Here is a 14,867-nt window from a genome sequence, read left to right as displayed (position 1 = left end):
ATTATTATTATTATTAATATTATTATTATTATTATTGTTGCTATCATCATTTTAAGGAAACACTAAATCCAAGAGGGTCGCACAGGGGTTTGGGAACAGGAGGCATTCTAGTTCATTTCGAGGAGTGAGAGGGTGGTAACAATTTCTTGGATCAAGAGCCCTTCAACATCAAAGCTCCATTTTCTCCCCTTCCTCGATATACATTTCACTGTAATAATCGCTTATTAATATACATTAAGACTAATTAACTTGTAGTTACGTTCTCTAAGATCCTCACTGCTCGTTTTTTTCCAGGGAGGTGCGTTGATGTTGGTGACGGGCTCCTGATTCAAGGAACTGGGGTTACCATCAGCTTGGATCAAACCTGATTGCGCTGTATGGCCCCTACATTCTTAGCGCTTCCCTGGTGAGTGAGAGTCGAACAATGAGACACTAAGGCACTATTTTGGGAATCTTTACTGAAGAAATGTTTCGCCAGCCAGTGACTTTTGCAGTCAAATGCCAACTTGTTCTGTATTTGACTGAAGAAATCTACTGTGTAGGCGAAACACTTCGTCAACAAAGATTCCCGAGTTTCTGTTTATTACGTCAATAAGTAGGAATAAAATGTTCAGGTAGCAGACTAAGTTTTGATTAGGACAACGTTTTGCTCTGTATAGAGCTTTATCATGATTAGATAAAGCTCTAAACAGAGAGAAACGTAGTTCCCATTAAAAGCTCGTTCTTCAACGTGTGTCTGATCTCAGTACCATTTATCCAGACATCAATGATATCCAGGACTTGGTCAGTGACAGGATTGATAATTTTTCAACAGCTGAGCTGGAAGCCCATCCATTGTGCAATATATTTACATAAAAGCTCCAGAGAGATAGAAAAAACAAACCTCACAAAAAAATGCATTGTGTCAGCATTTTTGAGATTTTCAAAAGCTCTTACGAGCATAATGCCTTTCATGTACATTACCCTAATGAGTGTTTCCATCCATTGGTTTCCTCAGGACTTGTTTTCAGAATCTTTCACGAGGTTTAAGGTGCGTCTTGATGCTAATATATTGGTAGCGTATGCAGAGAGTGAGCAAGTAAAATACACAATGTGAGTTTTGGTATTTTATTCTGAGGTCGTTTCATCCACTAGAGAAATGATCAATTAGCTGAATTGAATGGAGGTGCACTGATAAAGTTCCAGGGGGATGAAATCTCTTCACAGGAAAATGGAATAACCTGCAGTGTGTGTGTCTTAAGGGGACCTTGGATCCAAAGAATTGATGCTGCCCTACCCTTCCGTGAATCAAATTTGATGACCTCCCTTTTTCCTGATGCTCTGTGATTTCCAATGGTTTAATGTTTTCTTATGAATGTAAACATTTAATAGTTTTGGTTTCTTTATTTTTATATTATTTTGCAGTCTAAAAAGTGTCGAGGCAGGCAAAGGCAGATGAAGGGATGCATGTTGTGAAGAGTACTGATCATCCAGACCTTTGACAGTGTTCGGAACATAAAATCACTTTGTTGTGCTCTAAACGTCAAAGCACTTTGTTGTGCTCTAAACGTCAAAGCACTTTGTTGTGCTCTAAACGTCAAAGCACTTAGCAATGTTCTAAACATCAAAACACTTTACAGTGTTCTAAACATCAAAGAAATTTACAATATTCCGAACATCAAAGCAGTTTACAGTGTTCCGAACATCAAAGCATTTGACAAAGTTCTTAGGGAAAAAATGCAATTGAAAACTTTAATCCCTAAAATCGGGATTACAATAAACTCCCAATGTACATGCATTGAAAGTCATACAATTATTATTATTATTATTAATTTTATTATTGTTGATGATGTGCTAAATTTGTTATTATCGTTGATCTCCTGGGATTGAGAGGTAATCAGGTTTCATCCAAGGAATGGGAAAGCTCTAGTTACCTTCATCAGTGTCATCCTCTTGAAAGGCTAACGAGAATTGCATGTTACCATTCTCTATTGTCATTACTACTTGTTCCTCTGTGCTTTCTCCTAGTCTACTCTTTAATCTTCACTACCTTCACTTTGCACTATTTATTTCATCTTTTCACTTTTTTTTAATTTCTTGCTGCTTTCATTTTCACACTATCCGACCCCTGTTCCTCACACGCTTCTGTTGCTTCAATTAAAGCCAGTGTTTATTTTCTCTGCTCTTTACAATGGATTGAAAATATAGCTTGCTTTGTTTTGTGTTCCTATCCTCATCTAGACGATGTGTGCATGTATGTATATGTGTGTGTCTTCATCTGTTGGAATGTAGTCAATCTTGGCATAGAAAAGAGTTCGTCACGGCCACGCTAGCCGGAGATTCGTCTGTAAAAACTTGCATGTGTGGTCGCAGTGGTGCCTATGCTAACCTTCCTTGGTGTAGAAATATGCCTAGTTGGATGAATCTTATTGTGGCTAGCTGGTCCAGTGGCTAACGCGACGGTCTGGAGTTTTGAGACTCTCTGATTGTGGGTTCTATCCCCGCCCGTGGTATGGTTTGTCATACGAGGCTCGTTTTGCAAAACAATCCATACCAAAGTGTGAATGAAGTTGAGGAAGCATGTAATTAGAGGTCGGGTAAAGGTATCAGGTCATCTAATGCCGTCTCATGTGGAAGAAGGGGCTCGGCATGGACTAGTCATAGAATATTACTTGAGATGATGTATTTGCCTGCCCATTTTCTATGGTGTTTGAGTAGCAATTAATGAGGATCCAATACAGTGACGTTTATCTCGATTAGATTCTCTGCAGATCATTGATGCCTTTTTTCCAGTACATGAGATGGCCTTCAGCTCTATGTAGTCCACAAGCATTGTTGATGTCCCGGTTAAACGCTTTTCTGCGTTTTTGGCCCCCTTCCCATTTCTCCTGCGTAGATCTTGCTGCATTACCTGTATGGCAGGTATACTCCTTTATTGGTGGGTGCGTTAAACTTATCTTTCTACCTGGTGAGGTCTTTGACGGAAGACGTAGTCATGGCAGTTTCATAGATGCTGCATCATGACAGGGTCTGCATGGATGTTATTGGCCTCTTCTCCTCCAGGTAGAATCAAGAATCCAGGTATCTCGGTGGTGGCATTGTTGGGAAAGTTAAATATTTTCTTAACTCTGCGTTTGCAATCTTGTACAAGTGGGGAGGAATGTGTAAATGTGTGAAGGCACGAGTGATATATTGGAATTCTGAGAATTCGGGAGAGTACATCACCCACGTTTTAAACGTTCACACTACTTCCTGGAAGACTGCAAACGCAAAGCTAAGAATATACTCAAAACTGCTAACAACACCATTACCGAGATTCCAAGATTCTTGGTTCTACCTGTAAAATAACGAATCTTATCCGTTTCATGTATAAATAAAAGCATTGTCATGCATTTTGTGCTTTTGTTTAGGTGCTTGGCAAACCGTTTGCACCTGCCATGGCCTCATCTCTACTTAGCGCATTTATGTCAGGCTGTCAACGCCCGTCGTTTATAAATGCTAACTGTCAGCTGTCAACTTCCTGACACTATTGTCAAGCAGTGTTCTACACGACATGTCCCATGGAAGATGTATCAAATGAATAACTCATATACTGCACCACAGTTGTTCACTGACTAGTTATTCAGTTAGCATGTGTTCCAGCTTAATGTACGACAAACTGGTGTACGATGTATTTACAAGAATTGAATGATTTGTGAGGTTCAGTCTCTTCAAGGGGAGGTGCCTTGATGCTGGTGAAGGGCTCTTGGTCCAAGGGATTAAAGAGGTTCTTCCAGTACCTGAATCGAACCTGATTAAACTTTACCTCTCCCATTCTCCGAACATTTATGGCGTTTCTTCTTGAATCCCAAATAATAACAACTACAACACCAACAACAACAATAATAATAAAAATATAAACGTGTGGCTTAATTTGACGAAACTTTTGCAATATATAAAATGCTAGCACAAAATAAGGAAGGAAAAGTCTACCAAATAAGCTTGAAAACTACTGTGAGAGAAGAGGATGTGAGGGAAGGGTGGGAGATGGTACTGAGAGAGAGAGAGAGAGAGAGAGAGAGAGAGAAAGAGAGAGAGAGAGAGAGAGAGAAAGAGTGAAAGAAAGAGTGAAAGAGTGGAGGGGACGAGGATTTAGGGATTTCATAGAGTCAATAGGATACTTTACCTACGTGTATTTTATCACGCTCAGCTCGTAGCCTCGTGAGTGACGGAACGTTCTAATGGTGCGAATCCGGCGATGGTAATGGCGCTAATTGCAACTACCTGTTCCAATACTTCGTGTTACTGAGGGCGAGGGGGAAATAATTACTCTAATTTTTCCCAAAATGATACACACTATTTATTTTCAAGCTCTTATAACTGTATTTCAGAATATACAAATTTGGACATAAAATAAAAAAGGCAAGAAAAAAAATTAATTGACATTTTAGCCGAAATATATCGATTACAATGGATAGCCATTTGAGATAGATCTTGCACATTTTTCGGTAACTTACAGGATGAATCTAAATGGCTTAATGTCGACAATACTGAAGATAAGACATACGTTTTAGTATAACCTTTTAAATGGCCAATGTAACACAAAAGCTAAAAACAATAAAAAACTGAAAAAAAACTTTATAACATCAGGGAATATAATGAAATTAAACCCATAAATCCACTTACCGTCACAACGCCAGCGTTTATGTAAACACAGGTATTACGAGCGGAATTACAGGTGTTTGGAACATGCACTTAAGAGGACGCACACACGCATGCACACACGCACAAGTGAGTGATCCTTGACAGGCAACGCGAACTCTCGCTCCTGAAGGGGGGGTGGGTGCACGACTGCACTAACGTAAAACTACGTTTCGCCCTTGGTCAGGACCGAAACGTTTTCCAATAAATGTCCTAATGTCCACTCACGTCTCTTTTTCAACCATGCTAACTTTTATTAGGTTAGTTTAAGTTACGTTAGGCTAGGTTAGTATAGTGATGTAAATGGAAACGTTTCGCCAACCACTGGCTTCTTCAGTCCAATACAGAGAAGAACGGTGGAAGAGGAGGAAGAGTGTGAGGTAATCAGTCCCTCAGCCTGGAGTCGATGTGTCCAGTCCATCATTTTTTAGAAAAGTACAAGTGCCTCATTCTAACCTATGATAGGCTAAACTAGCTTAGGATCACCTAGGCTTGCTCAGGATACGCTAGGATAGATTAGGATAGATTACGTTAGCTTAAGAAAGGCTAAATTACCTTAGGAAAAGTTTATATATATTAGGATCAGCTGAGCTAGCTTACGACACACTCACTCTGTATATCCTAGCTTAGTTTAGGATAAGTTAAATAAGCTTAAGTAGACTAAATAAGCTTTGAGAATAGGCTGAATAAGAGTAGAATAGGCTAAATAAGGGAAGGATATATTAAATAAGGATAGAATAGGCTAATAATTAAGGCTAGAATAGGCTAAACAAGATTAGCATAAGTAAATATAAGTTTGAGATAGTTAAAAATGAGTTTAATATCTAAATAAGCTTGGGACAGCTAAATAAGCTTGGGATAGCTAAAAAAGCTTGGGATAGCTAAATAAGCTTGGGATAGCTAAATAAGCTTGGGATAGCTAAATAAGCTTGGGATAGCTAAATAAGCTTGAGATAGCTAAATAAAAAGCTTGGGATAGCTAAAAAAAGCTTGGGATAGCTAAAATAGCTTGGGATAGCTAAATAAGCTTGGGATAGCTAAATAAGCTTGGGATAGCTAAATAAGCTTGAGATAGCTAAATAAAAAGCTTGGGATAGCTAAAAAAAGCTTGGGATAGCTAAAATATCTTGGGATAGCTAAATAAGCTTGGGATAGCTAAATAAGCTTGGGATAGCTAAATAAGCTTGAGATAGCTAAATAAAAAGCTTGGGATAGCTAAAAAAAAGCTTGGGATAGCTAAAAAAGCTTGGGATAGCTAAATAAGCTTGGGATAGCTAAATAAGCTTGGGATAGCTAAATAAGCTTGGGATAGCTAAATAAGCTTGGGATAGCTAAATAAGCTTGGGATAGCTAAAAAAGCTTGGGATAGCTAAATAAGCTTGGGATAGCTAAATAAGCTTGGGATAGCTAAATAAGCTTGGGATAGCTAAATAAGCTTGGGATAACTAAATAAGCTTGGGATAGCTAAATAAGCTTGGGATAGCTAAATAAGCTTGGGATAGCTAAATAAGCTTGGGATAGCTAAATAAGCTTGGGATAGCTAAATAAGCTTGGGATAGCTAAATAAGCTTGGGATAGCTAAATAAGCTTGGGATAACTAAATAAGCTTGGGATAACTAAATAAGCTTGGGATAGACCAGTTATTGAGAGAAAAGTTTTTGATAATGGAATGATTAATTGGACACTTAACACCAAGTTAAGTGATTAATAATACTTTACAAGGTATAAATATTATACAGATAGGGGAGGGAGAGAAAGAGGGAGGGGAGAGTAAGAAAGAGGGACGGGAGAGTAAGAAAGAGGGACGGGAGAGTAAGAAAGAGGGACGGGAGAGTAAGAAAGAGGGAGGGGAGAGTAAGAAAGAGGGAGGGGAGAGTAAGAAAGAGGGACGGGAGAGTAAGAAAGAGGGACGGGAGAGTAAGAAAGAGGGAGGGGAGAGTAAGAAAGAGGGAGGGGAGAGTAAGAAAGAGGGACGGGAGAGTAAGAAAGAGGGACGGGAGAGTAAGAAAGAGGGACGGGAGAGTAAGAAAGAGGGAGGGGAGAGTAAGAAAGAGGGAGGGGAGAGTAAGAAAGAGGGAGGGGAGAGTAAGAAAGAGGGAGGGGAGAGTAAGAAAGAGGGAGGGGAGAGTAAGAAAGAGGGAGGGTAGAGTAATAAAGAGGGAGGGGAGAGTAAGAAAGATGGAGGGGAGAGTAAGAAAGAGGGAGGGGAGAGTAAGAAAGAGGGACGGGAGAGTAAGAAAGAGGGACGGGAGAGTAAGAAAGAGGGAGGGGAGAGTAAGAAAGAGGGAGGGGAGAGTAAGAAAGAGGGAGGGGAGAGTAAGAAAGAGGGAGGGGAGAGTAAGAAAGAGGGACGGGAGAGTAAGAAAGAGGGAGGGGAGAGTAAGAAAGAGGGAGGGGAGAGTAAGAAAGAGGGAGGGGAGAGTAAGAAAGATGGAGGGGAGAGTAAGAAAGAGGGAGGGGAGAGTAAGAAAGAGGGAGGGGAGAGTAAGAAAGAGGGAGGGGAGAGTAAGAAAGAGGGAGGGGAGAGTAAGAAAGAGGGAGGGGAGAGTAAGAAAGGGGGAGGGGAGAGTAAGAAAGAGGGAGGGGAGAGTAAGAAAGGGGGAGGGGAGAGTAAGAAAGAGGAAGGGGAGAGTAAGAAAGAGGGAGGGGAGAGTAAGAAAGAGGGAGGGGAGAGTAAGAAAGGGGGAGGGGAGAGTAAGAAAGAGGGAGGGGAGAGTAAGAGAGAGAAGAGGGTAAGAAATGAGGAATGGGTGAGAGAGTACAGGGTTAAAATAGAGAAGGGAAAATTGAAGGGGAGAAGATGGAAACGGTAGGGGTAGCTAAAGGAAAGGGAGAGAGAGAGAGAGAGAGAGAGAGAGAGAGAGTAATGCAAGAGAAAGGAAGAGGGAAAATGAGCAAGGATGAACTTTAAAAACGATTACAAAGAATAAATTAACTAAAGAAACGTAATTTAGTGATAAAAGTAAGTTGTGTAAAAAATAAATAAAAAAATGAAAATGAACAATGAATATAACAAGTTTATGATAATAGGAAAAATCTAAGGAATGAAAAAACATATATAAGATTGAAGTTAATAAGGAGCAAACTAAAGCATTTATATAAGAAAATGAAATGTGTATGTCATTATGTATATAATAATTCACCTAATTAAAGCTTGACTGGGGATCAAATGTTTCTTGGAAAGATTACACTGGAGAGAAACTTTCTGAGTGAGCTGCTGTAACATCTTCCTTGTCAGAGACAGCCACTCGTCTAGAAGGCTGAGACGCTCTGGAACCATGTTTACATGTCTCTCTTCTTGTTTGTCTTCTCAACCTCACGAGTGAGTCTGTTCTTTCAACCTAAGGAGTGTGTGAGCCTGTTGTTTCCTCAGTCCCAGAATTCAGTCAAAGAGTGAGTTAATTGACCATTTTTGCTTAAGGACTGTGTTAGCCAAATGTCTTGTAAGTTTCAAGACTTAGTGAGCTAATTGACTTCTCACGCTCAGAGATATAGTGATCCATTGGTCTTCTCAGTCACAGTACTGAGTAAGTAACTTGTCTTCTCATACTCCTAAAGAGTGATCCTTCGTAACCTTATCAAGTGGACTAACTTTTTCAACCTAAGCAGAAAGCCACTTATCTTACCCAGAAGAGAATGACCCATAGGTTTTCTCAGTCTCAAGATTGAATCAATTGTCTTCCCATCCTCAGGGTTAAGTGAACCATACATTTTCTTAACCCAGGGTGGAACTTACCGACTCTCTTCACAGCCTCAAGGGTCAGTAAGCACAGAGCAAGATTCCCTCAAGCTTCAAATAGTAAGCAAAACCAACGATGCATCAGACGCCTATGTGCGCTCACTGAAGCGACGGAAACACTCGTTTGTGGTTTAGATTATTCTGCAGTCCTTTGGTGGCTCGTTTACCCTGTGATATCATCGGCTCTTTGAACCTCAGATGTCCCTAATTGGGCCAACACACTCCTCAACGAACGCTTAAAGAAGATTTCACATTACTTGGCTCAATAATCTGAATGCTCCACCGCTCTAAATGTGTTGTTTCTTGGAGAACAATGTGAACTGACTGTGTTCTTTCTGTTCACTCAAGCGGGTTGCATTATTCCCAGTGAAGACTTCTTTATTCAAGGAAGTGGAGCTATTGTCATATCCCAGGATCAAATATGATTATCTCCTCTTCCCCAGTGAGCTGTATGACCCTAACAGAATTAGGGCGTTCCTATAATTATAACAGCGATAATAATAATAATTAATACTAATAATGTAATAATAGCAATAATCATAATCCTAGTAATTGCCTAAGGAAACACATCGGTAATTATAATTTGATGAATTATGAAGAAACTTATTATGAGAATAATTAAGAGAATAATAGAATTTATAATAACACTAAATGAGATTAATTGTAAAATGAACCTAATTAAAACAGATTGTAATTAATCGTAATATTAATATATCGTGTTAATCATGCTCACATTAACCTCTTAATATGCTAATATTAACCTCTTAAGTATTCGAGGGAAAGCTGGCTACTAGAGAATTTTTTTTATCTGGCGATTACCGAGCGGAGGACGCAGCCTCCACTACAACTTTCGTCGAATAACTCGTACGGTTTTAGCGTCTCTTAAATTACTGAATCTATGGTCAATATATATATTTTTAAAGCACAAGCGTCAGGAGAAACATTGATTTTGGAAATTATTTCTTGTGTTAAGTAAGTTGTATTTGTTTTTTTCTGCTTGCAATATGCCAGCGTATTGAATTGTTTACTATTTTCATTATTATTATTATTATTATTATTATTATTATTATTATTATTATTATTCTTTTTTCAACGTACCAGCCGTATCCCACTGAGGTGGGGTGGCCCAAAAGAAAAAACTGAAGTTTCTCCTTTTAAATTTAGTAATATATACAGGAGAAGGGGTTACTAGCCCCTTGCTCCCGGCATTTTAGTCGCCTCTTACGACACGCATGGCTTACAGAGGAAGAATTCTGTTCCACTTCCCCATGGAGATAAGAGGAAATAAACAAGAACAAGAATTAGAAAGAAAATAGAAGAAAACCCAGAGGGGTGTGTATATATATGCTTGTACATGTATGTTTAGTGTGACCTAAGTGTAAGTAGAAGCAGCAAGACTTACCTGTAATCTTGCATATTTATGAGACAGACAAAAGACACCAGCAATCCTACCATCATGTAAAACAATTACAGGCTTTCGTTTTACACTCACTTGGCAGGACGGTAGTACCTCCCTGGGCGGTTGCTGTCTACCAACCTACTACCTACAATTATTATTATTATTATTATTATTATTATTATTATTATTATTATTATTATTATTATTATTAAGAAGTCTAACTTGTCAGAGGCAAATCACATCAAAGGAACAAACTAAAGACAAATATTTACACAACGTTATAGATCTGACTTTACTGAAACAATGTGTTTGCTCTGAGTGTGATTCGAATAAAGCTCTACATCTAGTTTGGCAAAGCTGTAAAAAAAAAGCTCTACGCAGAGCTGAGTTGTGAAAGATGAAAAGTTTTCCAGGTATAACAAGATTCTTACTATCATCAGTGGCACACTCCACAAACTTTTCAATAATAATTATAAGTTAGTTGAGGTTTCTAAGATAAGTTTGGGTAAAAAAAAAAATCATTGAATGAAAAATGTCTATATATATCATTAAGAGAACCCTTGCTACAGCTGGATGCCCTGCCGAGAGGGAGCCACGATCACTTGCAGCAAACAATACCCACAACCCAGCAAACCGCCCCGACGGGATCACCATCTATCCTTGGAAGAATGGCAAGCTCTTAGCATGGGACTATACCTGTGTGTCCACACTGGCTGACACCTATATCCATCACAGTGTGGGGCGACAGGGAGGAGCTGCTGACCACAGGGAGGAGTACAAGATCAGCAAGTACAGAGACATTAGCCAACAGTATCAATTTGTCCCAGTGGGATCAGAGACCTTGGGATCATGGGGAAAAAATGCCACACGTTTCCTTAAAGAATTGGGTTCCAGACTCATCGACACCACCAGGGACCCAAGGGCAGCCACTTTCATGTTCCAGCGCCTCAGCGTCGCCATCCAGAGGGGAAATGCTTGCTGCATACTTGGCTCGCGTCCAGCCTCGGAGGAGCTGGAGGAAATTCATCATCTTTGATACATTGTGCCATTGTATTCATGTTTATGTTTTTTTCTGTAAATGTATTTTGTTTATTAATAAATGTTCACATAGAATAAAAAATATATAGGGGGTGGTAGGAGAAGAAAATATTCAAACAGCTCCGGGGAGAACCTTGAGTTTTCACTGAGGTACGTTTATTGTCTTCTCTGAGGATGAGGGTCCCCATTCCAGCTATAGAGGTGGTACTTCCCTATATATATATATATATATATATATATATATATATATATATTTATATATATATATATATATATATATATATATATATATATATATATATATATTGTGTGTGTGTGTAGCATTGTTATTTATGGCGAATGTTTACTGGCAATTTTTAAAACAATGTGTATTATAATGTTTAAGAAAATATTTATGTCTGATTTGGGGCCGCATATAATAATGTTTAATGTGATGATTAATGTTGTGTTGAACTTTACCCTGGGTTCTCTTAAGTAATATAAACACTCGGTGCAGCATAGTAGTGAACCATACATGTACACGGTGTCAGTGCTTAGTTTAGACCTTGATCAAGTCATGAGAAAAATCTGCACAGGTCAGAAAGGTAACGTGTGAGATGAAGCTACTCATCAACAAGCTCTTACTATCAACAGTGAAACGTATTTATTGTAAAATATTGTGAAGAAGCCAATCTTTTTTCTGAATTCATCCATGTCTAATATTATGCAGAATATATTTCACCACAATATCATAAAGAATATGAAAAAGACTTGGAAATCGTTGTAAGAAGAACTCTGAATCCATAACAGAAGTGCCTATGTGTGTAATATGCCTGAAGACGACTTTGATTTATATCAAGAAGTATCAATAACAACAGACCAAAAGTCATCTTACTCCTCACTGCTTCATTACTATAACATCTCTTTAATTATCATCTCAGTTCTTATCCCCAGCCTTCAGAACATAGAGGATGATAAAATTAATCCAGAATACAAGGAATCTTACAAAGATGTATACCTGGAGAGGGTTTCGGGGGTCAACGCCCCCCCCCGGCCCGTTCTGAGACCTGATATCTCTGAAAAAAAATTCTCTTCCAAGATTTAGAATGTGGAAAAATATAATTAAAGTGTACACGCTGAAGACAGGTGAATGGAGGGGATGAGAATAAGCAAGAAAGAACTCGGAACAGTGGATTATGGTTGGAAAACTTCTGTTTTAGATAAGATATTGGAAAGTTTTTATTTGGCAATAGTGTTGAAGATAAATGTAACATTCTGCTAAGTGGCTGCCAACTTGAAAATTAGTAAGAAATGATATATATGATAAAGATCTGTGTAGTCTGGGCCAGGCTTCTACATTTTTATACATTTATGCATATATGTATTTGCATAACACACACACACACACACACACACACACACACACACACACACCAGTGTAGAGGCGGGGCAAGGAGCTAGGACTCGACCCCTGAAATTTCATCTAGGTGAGTACAACTAGGAGAGTACACATGAGGGGTCAGTAAGGCTGCATGTCACCTGTACATTACTAATCAAGGATTTATTAATCCCTAAATTAGGGAATAAAATACTCTCAGAATATATACACTAACATATATATACCTCAACGTGTATATACACTGCAAAATATTATTTTATTTTGTAGTCATATTTGGATTCACGAAAAAAAAAAATGAAACCATTGGTAAAGTAAATTCATTCCATTTTACTTGTCAGTTCTGTACACGATTTTTTTAGGTTCGTCTCTCAATCTTTTTATGTTATTTTCAGTTACATTGCTAGACTTTTGCTGTTTTTTTGCGTTGGTGCAACAGCAGATATTGTCGAGATATTTTACACTTGACACTTGACGCGAGCAATACTCTGCTGAAGCCATGTGTCTGCGTCATTTTCACTTTCATGAATTGTAATTCTCTTTTATATATATTGAATGTGTTCGCCATTGTTCGCAGTCTGTACTTGCAAAATAAATGTTACGTAAACAGAAAGTGAGAAATTACTTGGATGGAGAATAGGAAAACAGGTTAAAGAGATCTGTGTTTTCAGCTTCTGTCAATGACCCTTTTCATCTGAGGGTCACTGAGGCCGAAATATTCATGTATTTCTATTTTCTGTACAATTGGTTTTACATTTTATGTCAGTGCTTATGATACACTATTATTACTAACAACTAAATGAGCTTTTATTTATTTGCCAAACACAACGTTTCGTTCCAGGACGGACCGAAACGTCGCCATAATGTTCCATTCCCTGAGTGCTGGTTATCTGTGCATTATTCCAGCCACAGTTGCGTGATTTTTTTATTCTTTTTTCTTTTACTGTTTTCCACTCTTACACTTTAGTGCCTTGATGTTGATGACAGGCTCTTGCTCCAAGTAATTTATCCTATCTTCCTCTTCCTCGGATTAAGTTTGATTTGAGAGGTTAGAAAGACTGCCACACAATCTTAAATCATGTTTCTGTAACAAATGAGGATTAAAAAAAAACTATCTTCTGAAGGACCCGGGCAGATCAGAGACAAAGGTGACCAGCAAAAAAAATCTTACATTGTATCCTGAATGAGGCTACAAAGATTCGCTGCAAACCACTAACAACCATTTAAAAAGAAACACTGGAAACTGGTAGGATAAAAAAAAAAGCATCAGATGCAACCTAGAGGGGAAATGGGATCAAATGCGTTCATTTTAGATCACCTCTATTGAAGATGTTTCAGTCATGAGACCTTAATCACTTCAAAGGACACAGGCTATTTAGCCTGTGTCCTCCCATATCCCTCATGTATTTGATGTGATTAAGATATCAGGATCGATATGTCTTCAATAAACGTGTCCTAAATGAACACAGCTGTATCCCTTTCCCCCTCTAAAATACTGGAGATAAGGGATATGTCACAGAGATGGAAAACTACCAACTTTGTAGAGACCTTCAGAAAAGAAATCAGAGGTAAACTGCGGATCAGAATCATTGGTTTGTATAATCTGCTGTGAATAAAAAACTAAAATATGGTTAACGCACTGGTTTGCTGGTTTTAGGACTGTCTTTCCATGGGTTCATGCCCTATCCGTTCTGTGGGCTGTTTGCACTCGTATTGGTATGATTTCGCAAGTAATGAGTTATTGTTTCAGATATCCTGCTTAATGAAATTGTACAATGAGACGGCAAAGAACAGACGGGAATAAGAATGATGTGAGGACAACCATGAGGAATTTGGCGCGGTCCTTCAATGGAGATTAATATGCTAACTAGATGGCCAGATTGAATTGGAAAGGCACTTTAATAGGTAAAAGAATACCCAAAAAAAAGAGACAACACAAAAGTCAGAGGAAGGAGTTGCCAGGATAAAGTGAAGTGATAGGCGGAGTCCCAGTGCCACATAATTCGTGATGTTTTTGATATATGTAATTGACCAACCAGGCGAAACTGACTCCATGTTGATTACGACACGTGTGAAACAGTTAGGTAACTTCGTTGATGAAACGTTTCGCCTACACAGTAGGCTCTTCAGTCAAATACGGAGGCACAGGTACAGTAGTGAAATGAAGATGTAATCAGTCCATCAATTTCTTGGTAAAGTATACCATTTTCAACATAAATGACTCCATATCAGTCTTCGCCTACTACGCAAAATTAATGAAGAAAACCATGACAGGAGAATTCTGCGACATAATACAAGAAGATATTACTGAGCTACATGACTGGTCCAATAAATGGCTACTGGGGGGATCCAGAGGTAGAGAGCCATAAAAAAAAATGAAGATCTCAAAAGAAATCAACTCAAATGACCCGAAAAAAAAATTACCCAGGGGTCGATTTCACACTAAACCTAAAGCCTTAAATGCTTATAAACAAAATAACATCAACTGAGGACATATGCGAAGAAGGTAAATATAAGAATAGCATAAAAGGAACAAAATAATAGGCGTCAGATAATTTTATACAGCATTTCAAAGACCAGTCTAGGAAATAAGATTACTGTACATGGCACATGCAAGACCAGTAATGGTGGTCTAGTAATGGTGGACTAGTAATGGT

Source organism: Cherax quadricarinatus, chromosome 69, assembly GCF_038502225.1.
Source record: "Cherax quadricarinatus isolate ZL_2023a chromosome 69, ASM3850222v1, whole genome shotgun sequence".
In the NCBI taxonomy this organism is placed as follows: Eukaryota; Metazoa; Arthropoda; class Malacostraca; order Decapoda; family Parastacidae; genus Cherax; species Cherax quadricarinatus.
This window is presented reverse-complemented; position numbering follows the sequence as displayed.